Here is a 16022-nt window from a genome sequence, read left to right on the forward strand (position 1 = left end):
AAAAAGCACAGTTTTAGTTGGCCACTTTAGGAGCCAAGGTTTTTAAATAGCACCCAAAGCAAACGTTGGCACTCACTCTCTTACTTTTTGCACCGTCATGAAGATACACTCCTGGAAATGGAAAAAAGAACACATTGACACCGGTGTGTCAGACCCACCATACTTGCTCCGTACACTGCGAGAGGGCTGTACAAGCAATGATCACACGCACGGCACAGCGGACACACCAGGAACCGCGGTGTTGGCCGTCGAATGGCGCTAGCTGCGCAGCATTTGTGCACCGCCGCCGTCAGTGTCAGCCAGTTTGCCGTGGCATACGGAGCTCCATCGCAGTCTTTAACACTGGTAGCATGCCGCGACAGCGTGGACGTGAACCGTATCTGCAGTTGACGGACTTTGAGCGAGGGCGTATAGTGGGCATGCGGGAGGCCGGGTGGACGTACCGCCGAATTGCTCAACACGTGGGGCGTGAGGTCTCCACAGTACATCGATGTTATCGCCAGTGGTCGGCGGAAGGTGCACGTGCCCGTCGACCTGGGACCGGACCGCAGCGACGCACGGATGCACGCCAAGACCGTAGGATCCTACGCAGTGCCGTAGGGGACCGCACCGCCACTTCCCAGCAAATTAGGGACACTGTTGCTCCTGGGGTATCGGCGAGGACCATTCGCAGCCGTCTCCATGAAGCTGGGCTACGGTCCCGCACACCGTTAGGCCGTCTTCCGCTCACGCCCCAACATCGTGCAGCCCGCCTCCAGTGGTGTCGCGACAGGCGTGAATGGAGGGACGAATGGAGACGTGTCGTCTTCAGCGATGAGACTCGCTTCTGCCTTGGTGCCAATGATGGTCGTATGCGTGTTTGGCGCCGTGCAGGTGAGCGCCACAATCAGGACTGCATACGACCGAGGCACACAGGGCCAACACCCGGCATCATGGTGTGGGGAGCGATCTCCTACACTGGCCGTACACCACTGGTGATCGTCGAGGGGACACTGAATAGTGCACGGTACATCGAAACCGTCATTGAACCAATCGTTCTATCATTCCTAGACCGGCAAGGGAACTTGCTGCTCCAACAGGACAATGCACGTCCGCATGTATCCCGTGCCACCCAACGTGCTCTAGAAGGTGTAAGTCAACTACCCTGGCCAGCAAGATCTCCGGATCTGTCCCCCATTGAGCATGTTTGGGACTGGATGAAGCGTCGTCTCACGCGGTCTGCACGTCCAGCACGAACGCTGGTCCAACTGAGGCGCCAGGTGGAAATGGCATGGCAAGCCGTTCCACAGGACTACATCCAGCATCTCTACGATCGTCTCCATGGGAGAATAGCAGCCTGCATTGCTGCGAAAGGTGGATATACACTGTACTAGTGCCGACATTGTGCATGCTCTGTTGCCTGTGTCTATGTGCCTGTGGTTCTGTCAGTGTGATCATGTGATGTATCTGACCCCAGGAATGTGTCAATAAAGTTTCCACTTCCTGGGACAATGAATTCACGGTGTTCTTATTTCAATTTCCAGGAGTGTATTTATGATAGTTAGAGTCAGCCACATGGAACAATTATTTGCAGCAGTGGGCCTGAGTGATGAAGCCTCAGAAATTTAAGGAAGGCTACCAATTTTCAATGACTCAACCGTTTATGTACCTTGTTGCCTCCTGGTTACGCCAGCTTGATTAACAGGGTGTCTCTCTCTCTGTCACTCTCTATTTCTCTCTCTCTCTCTCTCTCTCTCTCTCTCTCTCTCTCTCTCTCTCTCTCTGTGTGTGTGTCACTCTCGCTCTCTCTGTCACTCTCGCTCTCTCTCTGCTCTCCATTTCCTCAGGTAATTCATTATTTATTGTGGGTGATTTTCTCCTGTGACCAAGTGATGACTGCCATTCCGATAACCTCTACAACATGAACATTTTTCGAACAGACTTTGCCCCTCATTTCAGTACTGTTACATTGATCGATGAAGGGAGGTTCTTATATTTGTATCTGCAAGTTTAATTCAATCTATGTTTCTTTGCAACTGTCAACAACTCTTATTGATGTAACTTTATAATCTCCTCTCGTCCTCAATTTGATTTTTGGAGTTTGATCGATTGGGCCAGAGATCACCTCTGGAGTATTGGGACTTGAATTAATCTCCCAGTTTTTCGGGCAGAAAACACATGTTTTAACAGAATGGTACACGACAATTTGCTGTCCCTCTCCAGCTACCACATTTTCCCACTTTTCGGGCAACAAACGGGTTTCGGGCCAAAAAAAAAATCAGGTTGTTTATAGGCAATCCACTCTTGGAGCCCATTTCCGAGATGATTACAAGTTGTGATGTATTGGCAGAAAGGCCATGCTGCGTGGCTCTTAACAAATAATTAGCGGTAAAGGCGATATCTGGTGAATATTGCGGATGGGGGCAAGACATCCTATTGCCTCTCTTCAGGGCTCCCTTCACACGGTTTGCAACATGTTGTTTGGCAGTGATATGAAGCAGAATGGTTTTGCCGTGTCTCTTAAGAATATTGCGGGCCTTTGTATCTAAGAGCACTGTTCAGATTGTGTAATTGAGCTTTGTAGCGTTTAGCATTCACTGTTCGAGACAGTTGCAGCAGCTCGTGATACTCCACATGGGATAGGACACAGTTTGTCACTCACTTTTGTCTTAGAATCATCGAAACTAACTTCTGCCCGCTGTTTCCCTCGACATGGCATATTCTACATGCGCTTCCACTAACGGATGATGACTTTTCGCATCAGAATCCTAGAGCTGAAAGCAGACACGTTACACGTCCCGCAAATATAGTGAAGCATTCAGAAAGGGAGGAAAAAACGAAACGAAGCTTTACGGGTTGTGCGACCATGTAATGATATTACAATGATAACGAAATGAAGTCAAATGTACAAAAAACTTAGCAAAACGAGCAAACTTATCAGTATGAAGTTGCCTATGATGGTGCAAGCAAACGTTTTTGTTTTTTTTTTCTAAATAGCGTCATAAAGTCGTCGTATCATTTCAAGAAGGGAGCTGGTCCACAACTGCTGTAGGTGCTTCTTCGTATCCTGCATACTGTCACTGGAGTAAAGTTGACGTTCGAACTGTTCCCACGCATGTACTGGAATGGACAAGTCTGGGGATTTCGCTGAACGCGGGAATGCTTCTACATCGCGCAGACTCTTTCCAGGGACACGTGCCATGTGCTGTCGAGCAGTGTCCACTTGAACAATGGCACCATCGTGCAGTAGCATGAGAAGTAACAAATAAGATACAGGATGTCCGTGACGTAACGTTATGTCGTCAGAGTGCCCTCAGTCATTACTAGCCGTGACTGTACGTCAGCCGGCCGAAGTGGCCGTTCGGTTAAAGGCGCTGCAGTCTGGAACCGCAAGACCGCTACGGTCGCAGGTTCGAATCCTGCCTCGGGCATGGATATTTGTTATGTCCTTAGGTTAGTTAGGTTTAACTAGTTCTAAGTTCTAGGGGACTAATGACCTCAGCAGTTGAGTCCCATAGTGCACAGAGCCATTTGAACCATTTTTTTTTTGACTGTACGTCATATCCAACGACGCCCCACACCATGACGCCAGGATTATCACAGTTGCGTCCCTCCAAATAACTGGAGGAATAGGAACTTTTCCGCAGGTCACCGCCATATTCCCTGACGATTGTCACTGGGGGCAGTGCAGAGTCGCGATTCACTCAGAGAACCACGCCAAACGCAGTCATCTGTGTTGTGGCTAAACGACAGCCTACGCATGGAATCCTTCATTCCGCTGTTTCTAGCCTCCGACGAATGAAGCAGGATGAGACAGAATGTTGAAGGGAGTCCATTGCTTGTTCACGGATGGCAGGCCCAGATGTGGGCGGGTTACGATCTGCATGGTGAACAGTACAGCGACCATCTCTTGTAGTGGATGAAATTTATCGACAGGTACCTTGATGACGATTGTATCTAATCTTACCTTCACAAACAGCCCAACAGCGAGTCACTGCCACATCAGGACGCCTAATGAATCTGGACATTGCATGATTCGGCCAAATGGAAACCCATAACGAGGCCACTTTCAAGTTCTGTCAGGTGCTGATAACGATGTCTCACACGTCTACGTCACATCTCCGTGTCCTTCATGGCGATCACTCAACATCTATCGCTACAGCAATGCACTCTGTTCTATCGGTCACACAGAATTACCACTCTGATCATTTACATAGCCGCCGATGGCGTGTAGGTCAGATAAGCTATAGTGACGTCCGACCATGCTTTCTGGGTGCTTTACTTTTTTGTCAGGCAGGGTATTTAAGGGATAACAGTCCGTCCCTACACCAATCGTCTATCCCCCCCCCCCCCCCAATGTCTTCCAGCATCTCGCAGCAGACTTCCGGCTTTACTATCCCCCTTCTAAACGGTAGTACAGTCTGAGAACACCCTCATGGAGCTTCCAGTGTCGTGTACTGTATCATTTCTACACAATGGAAGAGCCACCGTCCTCTCACAACTCCAAAGGATACTCTTAAAATTACTTTCAATCAATCGAATTTCTTTTTGCAGAATCGACGTGTTTAGTTTGTAAAGCACCCGGTGGATAGTTATATATGCAAAGATAATCCCTAAACACCAGAACAGGGGCTGAATCTTTAACGACTGCGGGCCTAAACCTGATGTAACTGATTTTCCCTCATATGTTGCTCTCATCTCCTTGCACTTCCTGCTTCGATGCGTCCTTTAATATTTATTATCTAAAAGGGCCCGGAGCCACCCACACAAACAATGCCAAATAAGTTTGGTAGAATTCTGTATATTCTGCTAAAGATGTGGTGTCTAGGAAACCTGCGTATTCGGTTCGCTAGGCAAACATTCAAACAAATAGTATTCATGAGTTTTATTACAAACAGTGGATTACAATCCTTAACTTTTGCAACTACACAGATGTGTCGCAAGCAAAGGGCGAGGTAAAAAATAATCGATCTTCATCAGTATAGACAAACCTCAGTCAGTGCTACATAGCGAGTACAAGCGAAGTGATCTAACGTTGACGCTGCCTCTTCATATAGGCGCCTCTGCTGTCGCGTTGTCGTCCTGGAGAGTGGTCGGTCAGCGTGCAATTGGCTGACGTCTTGTCACAGCCATCTCTTCTCTACCGTTCAAGACTGGCTTGCCGGCTCTTGACTTTCGCCGTTACAAAACACAAACGCAGGGTTGGGATACACTGTTCACAATTAACATTATTCCACCTTTATTTACCCTCCAACCTCGTAAACCCGTTGTTATGTACTAAATTTATTGCTGTAGTAACTTTATCTAATTCAGTTACGTGGAACACAGAACACACACAAGATTCACTGTTCAGAAGTTGCTTCGCAAGTCGTCGACAACCATAGTTCTTCCGGTCAGTACTAAATAATTCCTTCAATCATTACACGATCGTGCGCGAGACCGAATGTTTAAAAAAGAGTCGGTGTGCAATATCCGAGCCGTCCGCTGCAACCGAGCGGTTCTAGGTACTTCAGTCTAGAACCACGCGAACGCTACGGTCGCAGGTTCGAATCGTGCCTCGGGCACCGATGACCTCAGATGTTAAGTCCCATAGTGCTCAGAACCATTTGAACCATTTTTTTGCAATATCCGAAACGAGAAAGTATCTAAGCTCGTGAAATTCAAGCAGTCTAACCATACGTTCCTTTTTTCACTTGGAACTGGTAGTTCGAGTCAGTCCACTCAACTTTATCTTTCCATAACAGTTCCGATGGGACTGGTTATTGACCTCCCGACACGACAGACGAGAACCAAAATCGTCATCTTTATATAAAAATTAATACGGAGCCGTAAACGCAGATATTAAACGTACAACTTCCGTGGCAAACATTTTTAACAACTTGATAAATGCGTGCTACAGCCCCGACAACAACACTGCACGATGCCCGCTCACGGTAACTAAGCTACTGTTCGACTGATGCGCTCTGCCCTCGTCAGAGATGCGGCTATCGATAGGTCAGCGATACGACAGAACGCTAACAAGTCATGAATTCTTTCACGAAACCTGTCCAATATTCGATAGGCTCATGTATTACTCAATAAACGATACTGCGGAGCCGTATCAAATGCCTTCCCGTAGTCCATGATACGACTAGAAGATGAATTCTGTCGTATTTATAGATTTTGGGAGTCAACGATCTATCATCAAGGCAGTGAACGTACAGTACTTGTTTTTACGTCTACCTTCACTCTGCTGATGGTTGAAATGGCTCTGAGCACTATGGGACTTAACATCTGAGGTCATCAGTCCCCTAGAACTTCGAAATAGTTAAACCTAATTAACCTAAGGACATCACACACATCCTTGCCCGAGGCAGAATTCGAACCTGCGACCGTAGCAGTCACGCGGTTCTGGACTGAAGCGCACAGAACCGCTCGGCTACAACGGCCGGCCACTCTGATGAAGAAAATAAAATGTGGCAACGTGTTGTGAAGCCCATCAAACAGCTGTGTGCGGCCAGTGGTGGCTGCAGCAGCTCACAATTAATGAACTTATTGGCCCGCTGCGCGAAGCACAGCTGGTGGCCGGCGGGGGAGGAGCAGAATTAAGCCGGTGCTTAGTGTTGCCATTAAAATGTAAAGCTCGCGGCCGGCACCCCTCACCCCCCCCCCCCCCCATTCCACCACCCGCAGTCCCTGCCTTCAGGCTGCAGCAGTAGGGCGTGCATCCTGCAAACACTTGCCACGAACAACCTGCCCAAGTAGTACTGCCTTCCTCCTTAGACTGCCGGGCTCCTATTCGACACTTTAAGAGCATTTTAGGTCGAAAACAAAATACTAGTATTTTTTCCTTACTGCATTGTTCTAATATGATTAATTATTACTCTTATTCAAACCTATCGTTGTCTAATATACACAATCGTTATATGCCTCTCGACCACCCCATCTACATCTACATACATACTCTGCAAGCCACCTGACGGTGTGTGGCGGAGGGTACCTTGAGTACTTCTATCGGTTCTCCCTTCTATTCCAGTCTCGTATTGTTCGTGGAAAGAAGGATTGTCGGTATGCCTCTGTGTGGGTTCTAATCTCTCTGATTTTATCCTCATGGTCTCTTCGCGAGATGTGCGTAGGAGGGAGCAATATACTGCTTGACTCCTCGGTGAAGGTATGTTCTCGAAACTTCAACAAAAGCCCGTACCGAGCTACTGAGCGCCTCTACTGCAGAGTCTTCCATTGGAGTTTATCTATCATCTCCGTAACGCTTTCGCGATTACTAAATGATCCTGTAACGAAGCGCACTGCTCTCCGTTGGATCTTCTCTATCTCTTCTATCAACCCTATCTGGTACGGATCCCACAATGGTGAGCAATATTCAAGCAGTCGGCGAACAAGCGTACTGTAATCTAATTCCTTTGTTTACGGATTGCATTTCCTTAGAATTCTTCCAATGAATCTCAGTCTGCCATCTGCTTTACCGACTATCAACTTTATATGATCATTCCTTTTTAAATCACTCCTAATACCTATTCCCAGTTAATTTATGGAATTAACTGCTTCCAGTTGCTGACCTGCTATATTGTAGCTAAATGATAAGGGATCTTTCTTTCTACGTATTCGCAGCACATTACACTTGTCTACATTGAGATTCAATTGCCATTCCCTGCACCATGCGTCAATTCGCTGCAGATCCTCCTGCATCTCAGTACAATTTTCCATTGTTACAACCTCTCGATACACCACAGCATCATCCGCAAAAAGCCTCAGTGAACTTCCGATGTCATCCACAAGGTCATTTATGTATATTGTGAATAGCAACGGTCCTATGACACTCCCCTGCGGCACACCTGAAATCACTCTTACTTCGGAAGACTTCTCTCCATTGAGAATGACATGCTGCGTTCTCTTATCTAGGAACTCTTCAATCCAATCACACAATTGGTCTGATAGTCCATATGCTCTTACTTTGTTCATTAAACGACTGTGGGGAACTGTATCGGACGCCTTACGGAAGTCAAGAAACACGGCATCTACTTGGGAACCAGTGTCTATGGCCCTCTGAGTCTCGTGGACGAATAGCGCGAGCTGGGTTTCACACGATCGTCTTTTTCGTAACCCATGCTAATTCCTACAGAGTAGATTTCTAGTCTCCAGAAAAGTCATTATACTCGAACATAATACGTGTTCCAAAATTCTACAACTGGTCGACGTTAGAGATATAGGTCTATAGTTATGCACATCTGTTCGACGTCCCTTCTTGAAAACTGGGATTACCTGTGCTCTTTTCCAATCCTTTGGAAAGCTGCGCTCTTCTAGAGACCTACGGTACACCGCTGCAAGAAGGGGACACGTTCCTTAACGTACTCTGTGTAAAATCGAACTGATATCCCATCAGGTCCAGCAGCCTTTCCTCTTTTGAGCGATTTTAATTGTTTCACTATCCCTCTGTCGTCTATTTCGATATCAACCATTTTGTCATCTGTGCGACAATCTAGGGACGGAACTACAGTGCAGTCTTGCTCTGTGAAACAGCTTTGGAAAAAGACATTTAGTATTTCGGCCTTTAGTCTGTCATCCTCTGTGTCAGTACCATTTTGGTCACAGAGTGTCTGCACATTTTGTTTTGATCCACCTACCGCTTTGACATAAGACCAAAATTTCTTACGATTTGCTGCCAAGTCAGTACATCGCACAAACAGCCCCGTATCCTCCGCCTCCACCCCCATCGCACCCTCTTTACAAATATTGAAATTTAAAATCTGTTTTAATTATTATTCTTCTCTAAAAAGCATGTCACATTACACTAAAGAATGTAAGTAGCAGGGGGGTTCAATAAGTAATGCAACACATTTCCTTTCATGGAAAATTTAGGTTGAAGAAATGCAGAATATGTTGTGGGACATGGTGGAATATTCCTGCTTCAGCTCCTATGGCTGCATGAAGAGAGGTGGAGAGATCTAATTAGCCTTCAAAATGGTGCTTATAACAGAGGTGCGTTCCAAGCAGAGAGCTGTCACTGAGTTTCTTTTGGTGGAAAACCAGAACATCGCAGAAATTCATAGGCACTTGCAGAATGTGTACGGCCACCTGGCAGTGAACATAAGCATAGCAGACAGCTGGGCTAGGTGTCAGTCATCATCGCAACAACGTCACGCAAACTTAAATTCTAAAAAACTTCCTGGCACATTAAAACTGTGTGCCGGACTGATACTCGAACTCGGGACCTTTGCCTTTCCCGGGCAAGTGCTCTACCATCTGAGCTACCCAAGCACGACTCACGCCCCGTATTCACAGCTTTACTTATGCCAGTACCTCGTCTCCTAGCTTCCTAACTTTGCAGAAGCTCTCCTGCGAACCTTTCTTTCAGGCCTGCTAGTTCTGCAAGGTTCGCAGGAAATTTTCCGTGAAGTTTGGAAGGTAGGAGACGAGGTATTGGCAGAAGTAAAGCTGTGAAGACGGGGCGTGAGTCGTGCTTGGGTAGCTCAGATGGTGTAGCACTTGCCCGAGAAAGGCAAAGGTCCCGAGTTCGAGTATCAGTCCGGCACGCAGTTGTAATCTGCCAGGAAGTTTAATATCAGCGCACACTCCGCTGCAGAGAGAAAATCTCATTCTGGACTCTCATTCTAGGTGATCGACGGATCACAATTCAAAGCCTCGCTCCTCAGATGGACGTCTCTGTTGGCTGTGCTGACACACATATCCACCAGTTGGAGAGCCGAAAGGTGTCTGCGTGTTGTGGTCCTCGCCGCCTAGCAGAAGGCAATAGAGAGCAACAAAGGATCATCTCTGAGGAATTGTTTGTCTGTTACGAGGCTGATCATGATAATATTTGTCGAACATAGCCGCAGGCGATGAAACATGGATTCATCATTTCTAACGGGGAAACAAAACAGCAATCCATCGACACACGACCTCTCCTGTGAAGAAATAGTTCAGAACTTTACCATCAGCCGCTAAGGTCATGGTGACGACCTTCTGGGACTCTGAAGGGTTATTCTGTTTGAAGTCGATCCCCAGGGTGCAACGACTAACTGTGAAGTGTGCTGTGATACTTTCAGGAAAGTGAAGAAACGACTTCAGCCTGTTCGTCCCCACAAAAATGCAAACAGACTTCATCTCCATGACAACTCAAGGCCTCAAGCTGTTCCGCGCAACTGAGAGGAGCTCAAAGAGCTTCATTGGAGTGTTCTTCCCCATCCATCCTACAGCCCGAAACACGCATCTTCCAGCTTCCACCTGTTTGCGCAAGGAACGATGCACTCCGCAGGAAACAGTACGTGAAGGATGGTGAGGTTATTGAAGTAGGAAGACGTTAGCTCTGACATCGATTAGGAGAGTGGTTTGTGCAGGCATACGGTATCTCCCCCTGTAAGGCAGCATAAAGCCGTCGCATCGAAATGAGATTATTTTGAGAAATAGGGTTTTTTAGCCAAAAGAAACTGGAGTCATATGGTGTATTGGAATCCTAATAAAACCATTCTGCTTTTAGAAGACAAATGTGTTGCGTTACTTACTGAACGCCCCTCGTACAGCGTGCGTGGTTTCGTTACAAGTAACGACTCGTCCTACATAAAAACGAACGAAATTGGGATACATATTCACCACTTGGTGGTAATACCGACCCTTCCCGTGTTAGGCATGAACAGTGTGTGTCATGTCGTTACTCACTGGAGAATAGTTAACTGAACCGAGGCTCACAGCTTGTGCCATGTCGTTAGTCGTTACCAATTCAGCGTGCATGGAAATTAACAAAATTGGGATAAATATTCGATACTAGGTGCATCTACTGACCGGGCCAAAGTGAGGCACACCATGTTCCATGTCTTTAATCATTCTCAATTCGGCTTGCAATTACAGAAGCGTAATGGAACACGTATTTGTTGCTGAGTCAAACTCGAAAGCGCGTGCCAACACGGCCAGCATTAAAATTAACAAAACGGGGATACACATTTGTTCGATGGTATCACTACTGACTGGACCCGAATCAGGCACAAACATCATGTGCCGTGTCGTTTTCCGTTACCTACTCAGGCTGCATCAATATTAACAAAATTGAGATACACATTCTCTACGAAGTGTTCCTACCAATTTGATCTGAGTCAGACACGATCCGTGACCGCGGTGTCGTTCCTAGATACCGTATCGGCCTGTATCTATATTAACCAAACTAGGATTCATATTCGTCGCTTGGTGCCACTACCGACTCGACCCGAATCAAGTAGAACAAGTGTGCGCCGTGGCGTTATTCGTTAACGGCTCAGGCGGTACCCAGAGTAACAAAATAGGATCTGTATTCGTTATACACTGAAGCGCCAAAGAAACTGTTATAGGCGTGCGTATTCAAATACAGAGCTAGATAAACAGGCAGAATACGGCGCCGCGGTCGGAAACGCCTTTATAACAAAACGAGTGTCTTGTTCAGTTGTTACATTGGTTACTGCTGCTACAATGGCAGGTTATCCAGATCTAAGTAAATTAGAAAGTGGTGCTATAGTCAATGCGCGAGCGATGGGCACAGCATCTCCGAGGAAGCGATGAAATTGGGATTTTCCTGTGCGACCACTTCCCCAGTTTACCATGAATATCACGAATCCGGAAAAAACATCGAATCTCCGGCATCGCTGCGGCCGGAAAAAGATTCTGCAAGAAAGGAGCCAACGGCAACTGAAGAGAATCCTTCAACGTGAAAGAAGTGCAACTGCAAGTTGCTGCAGATTTTAATGCTGAGCCATCAACAAGTGTCAGTGTGAGAACCATTCAACGAAACACCATCGGTATGGGGTTTCCGAGCCGATGGCCCATTCCTTTAACTTTGATGACTGCACGATAGAAAGCTTTATGCCTCGCCTGGGCCCGGAATCACCGACATTGGACTGTTGATGACTGGAAACATGTTCCCTGGTCGGACGAGTCTCTTTTCAAATTGTATCGAGCGGATTGACGTGTACCGGTATGGAGACAACCTCATGAATCCGTGGAACTTGTATGACAACAGAGGACTGCTCATGCTGGTGAAGGCTCTGTATTGTTGTGGGACGTGTGCAGCTGGAGTGATGTGGGACGTCTAGATACGACTCTGACAGGTCACACGTACGTAAGCATCAAGTCCGATCACCCGTATCCGTTCATGTCCATTGTGCATTCCGACGGATTAGGGCAATTCCATCAGGAGAATGGGACATTCCACACGTTCAGAATTGCTACAGAATGGCTCCAGGAACACTCTTTTGAGTTTAAACACTTCCGCTGGCCACCAAACTCCCCAAGACATGAACATTATTGAGCATATCTGGGATGCCTTGCAACGGGCCGTTCAGAAGATATCTCCACCCCCTTGTATTCTTACGGATTTATGAACAGCCCTCCGAGATTCGTGGTGTCAGTTCTCTCCAGCGCTACTTCAGACATTAGTCGAGTCCATTCCACGTCGTGTTGCGGTACTTCTGCGTTCTCGAGAGGGTCCTATACGATATTAAGCGGATGTACCTATTTCTTTGGCTCCCCTTGGTGTCGTTACCGAGACAGGCGCCAACAGTGTGCGTCGTGTTGTTACTCGTTAACGACCCGCTCCGCCGAGGCGAACTGGTGAAATACGAAAACTTATCGGGATTGAAATGAGAAACGAATTCCCACGGGGGAGAGAAAACATGCTGGAATCGAAATGTTTCTACGACGCCCGATCAGTGATGAGTCTCGTAAAGTGTCTGTTACCCAGTGACGAATACATACGTTTTGAAACATGGGTACTGACAAGGGAACCTCCCCATCGCACCCCCATCAGATTTAGCTATAAGTTGGAACAGTGGACAGGCCTTGAAAAACTGAACACAGATCAATCGAGAAAACAGGAAGAAGTTGTGTGGAACTATGAAAAAAATTAGCAAAATATACGAACTGAGTAGTCGACATATACAACTTCAAGGGCGATGGGCAGTCAGGAGCGCCGTCGTCCTGTGGTTAGCGTGAGCAGCTGCGGAATAAGAGGTCCATGGTTCAAGTCCTCCCCGGAGTGAAAAATTTATTTTCGCAAAGTTATGATCTGTCCGTTCGTTCATTGACGTCCCTGTTCACTGTAATAAGTTTAGTGTCTGTGTTCTGCGACCGCGCCGCAAAACCGTGCGATTAGTAGACGAAAGGACGTACCTCTCAAATGGGAACTGAAAACATTTCATCGCAAGGTCATAGGTCAACCGATTCCTCCACAGGAAAACACGTCTGATATATTCTATACGATACTGTTGACGGCGTGTGCGTCACATGACAGTAATATGTAGTCGACCCACCTAACTTGTACACTTGGCGAATGGGTAAAAAGATTCTTCTACCTTGCCCGATTTAGGTTTTCTTGTGGATGTGATTATCACTCCCAAAAAAGTGATCGCATCGGACGGACAGACGGACAGATAATAATTGTCTGAAAACAAAAAATTAAAATTTTCGGTCGAGGGAAGACTTGAACCAAGGACCTCTCACTCCACAGCTGCTCACGCTAACCACGGGACCACGGTGCTCCTGAGTGCACATCACCCTTGAAGTTGTATATCTTGCACGTGGACTACTCAGTTCGTATATTTTGCTAATTTTTTTCATAGGTCCACACAACTTCTTCCTGTTTTTTCGATTGATCTGTGTTCAGTTTTTCAAGGCCTATCCACTGTGCCAACTTATAACTAAATCTGAGGGGGGTGCGATGGGGAGGTTCCCTTGTGAGTATGTCCTGTCCTTCGGTTGTTCCCTCTTCCCGTGGAGCCGTGTGTTCGGCTGCTATGGCCGGCAGCCCAGCCTTTCGGCTCTCCGCCATCCATCAGCGGCTAAGCGCGCCGCGGCGCCGTCGCAGCCAATATTTGCCGTTTAATTAGCGGCACAGCTGTCGATATCCAGCGCAGGCAGCCGCACAAAACAACGCCGCCAGCTCCACGGCGTTCCTTTGCCGCAGCGGCGGCGGCAGCGGGCTCGTCAGACTAATGGCAGCATCGTATGGCGGGGTGAGGGGGACGGCTGTGTACCACGCGCCTTAACGCTCAGCCGCCTACGCCAACGACGCACGCTTGTAGCTGTGGACGGTATCACTTCAGATAGATGTCGTAACTTCGCAAATGGCGCCTTGAAAGTGTTTCTCCTTTAAAAACTTAATTTACATCCGATATGCTCGAGACACACTGAAGTTGCTGAGCCAACTACAGGTGAAAGGAAGGCAGCTGTAAAGAAACCTTGGCTAACAGGAGAAAAGCTTGAATAGATTAACGAAGGAGGGATGCGCAACATAGCACATGTAAGGACCGGAATACAGCAATATATACTAATAAGCGGAAACAGTGTGACCACGCCTCACTGCCAGGTTTGATGCCCGCTGCTGACGTTGCGGGCACATGACGCGCTATGCAAAGTATCTAAGAGCAGCAGAGACGGCTGAGGATCACCCTAGCGAAGATGTGGGCTACATATGGGGAAATTCATTGAGATAAGCAAATTTGTCGAAGGACAGATTGTTATTACGCAGAGCCTGTGAACGGCTACCTTACAAACGGCGAAGCTGGTCGAATGTTCACGTGCTGTTGTCATGAGGATCTACATAAAGAGTACCGAAGCACAGTGAAACTACCACTAGACTCTAAATAGTTCCAAGTCCACGACTCTTCACAGAACGTGGAGTTCGGAGGATTGTGTGCTCTGTTATGTACGACAGTTGGAGATCTGTAGCATCTCTGGCCGGCCGAAGTGGCCGTGCGGTTAAAGGCGCTGCAGTCTGGAACCGCAAGACCGCTACGGTCGCAGGTTCGAATCCTGCCTCGGGCATGGATGTTTGTGATGTCCTTAGGTTAGTTAGGTTTAACTAGTTCTAAGTTCTAGGGGACTAATGACCTCAGAAGTTGAGTCCCATAGTGCTCAGAGCCATTTGAACCATTTTTGTAGCATCTCTGCAAAAAGAGTACAATGTTGATACACGCGCAATTGTTTCGGAGCACACCGTTCATAGTACACTACTGGCCATTAAAATTGCTACACCACGAAGATGACGTGCTACAGCCGCGAAATTTAACCGACAGGAAGACGATTTTGATATATGAAAATGATTAGCTTTTCATAGCATTCACACAAGGTTGGCGCCGGTGTCGACACCTACAACGTGCTGACATGAGGAAAGTTTCCAACCGATTTCTCATACACAAACACCAGCTAACCGGCGTTGCCTGGTGAAACGTTGTTATGATGTCTCGTGTAACGAGGAGAAATGCGTACCATCACGTTTCCGACTTTGATAAAGGTCGGATTGTAGCCTATCGCGATTGCACTTTATCGTATCGCGACATTGCTGCTCGCGTTGGTCGAGATCCAATAACTGTTATCAGAATATGGATTCGGTGGGTTCAGGAGGGAAATACGGAACGTCGTGCTGTATCCCAACGGCCTCGTATCACTAGCAATCGAGATGACAGGCATCTTATCCGCATGACTGTAACGGATCGTGCAGCCACGTCTCGATCCCTGAATAAAACAGATGGGGATGTTTGGAAGACAACAACCATCTGCACGAACAGTTCGATGACGTTTGCAGCAGCATGGACTATCAGGTCGGAGCCCGTGGCTGTGGCAACCCTCGATTCTGCATCACAGACAGGTGCGCCTGCGATGGCGTACTCAGCGACGAACCTGGGTGCACGAATCGCAAAACGTCATTTTTTCGGATGAATCCAGGTTCTGTTTACAGCATCATGATGGTCGATTCCGTGTTTGGCGACATCGCGGTGAATGCACATTGGAAGCGTGTATTCGTCATCGCCATACTGTCGTATCACGCGGCGTGATGGATGGGGTGACATTGGTTACACGCTTCGGTCACCTCTTGTTCGCATTAACGCCACTTTGAACAGTGTACGTTACGTTTCAGTTGTGTCACGACCCGTGGCTCTACCCTTCATTCGATCCCTGCGAAACCCTACATTTCAGCAGGATAATGCACGACCGCATGTTGCAGATCCTGTACGGCCCTGGATACAGAAAATGTTCGACTGCTGCCCTGGCCTGCGCATTCTCCATATCTCTCACCAATTGAAAATGTC

This window comes from Schistocerca nitens, chromosome 4 (assembly GCF_023898315.1).
Source record: "Schistocerca nitens isolate TAMUIC-IGC-003100 chromosome 4, iqSchNite1.1, whole genome shotgun sequence".
Taxonomy (NCBI): Eukaryota; Metazoa; Arthropoda; class Insecta; order Orthoptera; family Acrididae; genus Schistocerca; species Schistocerca nitens.